This window comes from Orycteropus afer, unplaced genomic scaffold, assembly GCF_000298275.1.
Source record: "Orycteropus afer afer isolate SDZICR_OR568_19922 unplaced genomic scaffold, OryAfe1.0 scaffold00084, whole genome shotgun sequence".
Lineage (NCBI taxonomy): Eukaryota > Metazoa > Chordata > Mammalia > Tubulidentata > Orycteropodidae > Orycteropus > Orycteropus afer.
In genome coordinates this window covers 7414752-7418486 of record NW_006921671.1, presented here as the reverse complement: position 1 = coordinate 7418486, position 3735 = coordinate 7414752, and the positions used below count along the sequence as shown (strand labels likewise).

The 3735-nt window shown below is 37.2% G+C and overlaps 1 protein-coding gene across 1 annotated transcript in view; it reads left to right on the top strand.

Moving 5' to 3' along the window:
- The window catches only part of PLA2R1 (phospholipase A2 receptor 1), a 163467-nt gene that overhangs the window by 14217 nt on the left and 145515 nt on the right, over nucleotides 1-3735 (top strand). The gene's annotated exons all lie outside the window — the stretch shown is intronic.

The following is a 3735-nucleotide window of genomic DNA, read 5'->3' as shown; positions in this document are numbered from 1 at the left end:
CAGTCCTATTTTGAGAGCCTTCTAACCTAACCAGACTATTCATAAAGTTGCACGGTAATGTATCAAACTGTTTCTTTGCTATTTATAAGGTTTTCCCTGGCCAATTCTTTGAGAAGTGGATGGCCTCTTCCTTCTTTGTAGTCTGTCTCAGTCTGTAAGCTGGGCTGATACCTGTGTACCATGTGCATCCTGCTGGGTTTGAAACACCAATGGCTCAGCCTCAAAACTCACATCAACACGTCACCATGGTAGGACAAACCAACAGGCAAGTTTGTCTCCCTGTTGGAAACCTCTCATACCACCCTTACCTGGATCCCTGCTGCTGACTTCTTCTCTGTCCAGATTCCTGGGCCTTTTAATCCCCTTTCTCCTGCTCTCCCTTCCTGCTGCTTTGGCTATGCCTAGCTTCTCTCTCCTCACCTGGATTCCTGCGGCTGACTGCTCCTTTGTCCTAGTTACTGGGCTTTTTAATCCTCTTTCTCCCATTCTTCTGCCCTGATGCCTTGGGTGTGCCTGGGTTCTCTCTCCTCACCTGGATCCCTGCAGCTGACCTCAGAAGATAGGCCTGGTGAGCTCCTGAAAGGTAACAGCCTTGAAAACTCTATGGAGCAGTTCTATTCTGCATTTATAGTTGCTGTAGATCAGAATTGACTTGATAGCAACTATAAACACAATCTCCTGCTATTAATTAGGTTTTCTTTTAATTTTTATTACTAAAAACTATCTCTGCCCATGTTTTTGTGAACAGTTCCCCAGTTATTTCTCTGTAAGTTGTAGAAGTGGATTCATTGGATGAAACTGGTAGCACATTTTAAGGCTATCTAAGCTAATTTTAAGCACATATTAGCACATTCCAGAAGGATTGTAACAAGTGCATGAGCATGTATGTGGGCCCTTTCCCTATCACTATGCAAAAGCAGGAAAACATCACTGAAACTGATCTGAGTGAATCATACTGCAGGAAAACACCAATTTCTATAATTACTATTACCCTATAATGGCTTCTATATAAAATTTTGCACATTATTTATGAATTAGAGTTCTCTGTCTTAACTACTGGAATTTCTAATAAGGGTTTGGACTTACTTATTAAACTTGCACAATGATTTTTAAAAACTGACATATCAGAAAGGAGCTCTGGTGTCACTGTGGTAAAAGTATTGGACTGCTAACCAAAAGGTTGGTGGTTCAAACCCACGAGCTACTCCACAGGAGAAAGATGAGGCAGTGTCTTCTTCCATAAAGATTTACAGACTTGGAAACCCTGTGGGGGTCGCTGTGAGTCAGAATTGACTTAATGTCAATGGGTTAAGACATATCAGAAATTTTTATTTCAGTATTTCACTTCCAGAATTAGACTTGAGATTGTTTAGGAAAACAGAGTCCACTCAAAGAACAAAGCCTGTTTTAATGCAGGTTTTTGTTGTTGTCATTGTTTTAATGATGAGAATAGCCTACGGTGTATTGCTAATTGCTTTTTCTACCAGCTTAAATTTTAAATTTTACTCTAATAAGAAGATGACTGGTGAACATTAACTATGATATAAGGAATTATTTAAGCTGTCATGAATGCCAATAAATATCCAAAAGAAGTTTGATTTGACTTTGTTATTGCAGTTAGAATAAGAATCAGGTGGTTGTCAGGCTAAATAGATTGCTTTTATATCTTTAAGCACAGATTATAAATTATACAGTGATATTACTTTATGTATATTATTAAAACAATTGCACAATGGGTATTCAATATTAGTCCAACATAAGCATAATTAATATTTTAATTAGATCATTTGAAAATATAACTTGTCACTTATCCTGATATTAAATGTGTCTTCATCATAATACTTGTTAGATGAGTGAATGAAATGATGTTTTTGAAAAGAAACATTGCCATTTTACTGCCACAGAACTTTGAAAGCTTGGAGCCAAGTGTATTAATGCTATTTCTATTTAGTGCTTTTTGGAGCCTCAAAATTATAAAGCACGTCTTGCTCTTTTCTTAAGTGGGTTAGGTTCTTCCAGTTTTCCATTGTTGTATGAAATGTTCAGTCACTTCACAGAAGCTGCTGCAGCCTTGCTAGGTACAGACATCAACCTTTATAACCTCAATGGCCATATAATTCGGCATCCAAACTGGATCTCTTCCAACTATAAAAGAGGCTGTGATTAATAAGTTATCTGAAGCCACAATCATACACTAGGAGTTTCCCAGACAAACTGAAATATGTGATTACTGATTTAAAACCCTAATCTGCCAGGGTCTAAGTTGCAGGCTGGGCCCCTGCAACTAGTTCAAAATCATTTGTCTTCTGAAGCAGATGAACTGTAGAAGAAAAATTTTCTCCTTTATAGACTAAATGATTAAATGAAAGCATCAGAAAATTTCACAAAATTAATCACTTTCATTAAAGTTTGTGATGTTTTTCTTCTTAATTTTGTTGTACAAGTAAACCAATAAACCAGTACCATTGAGTCAATTCCTATTCCATATGTATTGGAGCAGAACTATGTTCCACAGGGTTTTCAAGACTGATTTTTTTTGCAAGTAGATAACCAGGTCTTTCTTCCAAAGTGCTTCTGGACTCAAAGCACTAACCTTTTTGTTAGCAGTTGAGTGTATAAACTGTTTAGACCATCCAGGGACTCAACTACACAAGTAATATGTTTATTCTAGTATAATTTTTAAAATGTAGGTATACAGAAAGAAAAATACCCCATAATTCCAATATTACAATAACCATATTTTTCTATACCAGCGCATCAGTGTATGTGAGTTTTTGTATGGATGCAAGGTATCCATAGCAAAACAGTATTGAATTCAAACATGAAGAGCTGTGGAACCACTGTTAGGAGCATAAACCACAGAGCCAACCTTCTCTACAACTTTCTCCCATGCCATGGTTAAGAAATAGCCTCTCATTTGCATTGAGCATTGTCTTCATATTAAATCTTCTCCCTTAGAGTTGTTTGTTTTATTTCTTTTCCCAACCTGCAGGAGATCTCTCTGGATACTCTGGTCCCTTGACTTACAGCCCTGTTAGTGAGACAGCCTCTACTTGATCTCACAGTGGACAGCCCCTTTCTTGCTCTGCTTTGTATACCTTCTAAAATTTGAAAACTTACCACCTTTCACCAGCAATACTTATCTGCTTTCCTCTCTTCCTTCCCAGATTCCTACAAATAAGCATTTAAATTTTTTCTAACTTTTTAACTGTGAAAAATTTCAAAAATTTTGAAAAGTACAAAACATATATCTACAGAGACATGTACTCATTATGCACATTTAACAGCATTTCCTCCTTTTCTCCTTAATTAGGACTTGAGATGGCCTCAGAGTTACTAGAGGCCTGAGGAGGAGAGAGAGAGGTACTTTCTAGGCACGGCCTCAACACTTCCTTCTCTACCCTCTTAAACTCTTAAGTGCATGAGCTCACACAATGCAATGGCCTCAGATTTGTATCATTATAAATTGATGGAAATCTCTGGATGCTTAGATTAAGTACTTCATGATGAAAGAATTGCTTTCAAGAAGAATGAAGAAAGCCAAAAATTCATGGAAACAATTTATCCTAGCATTTGGTACACCATCCAATCTGTAGCCTATATGACTATGAGACCAGAAAAATTAGATGGTGCCTGGCTACGACTGTCAACCACTTGGAAGAGGATTTATGTAGGAGATCCTGAATAGAGAGAGAGAACAATGTAGAACAAAACTCAAAATCATTTGGGAAAAAA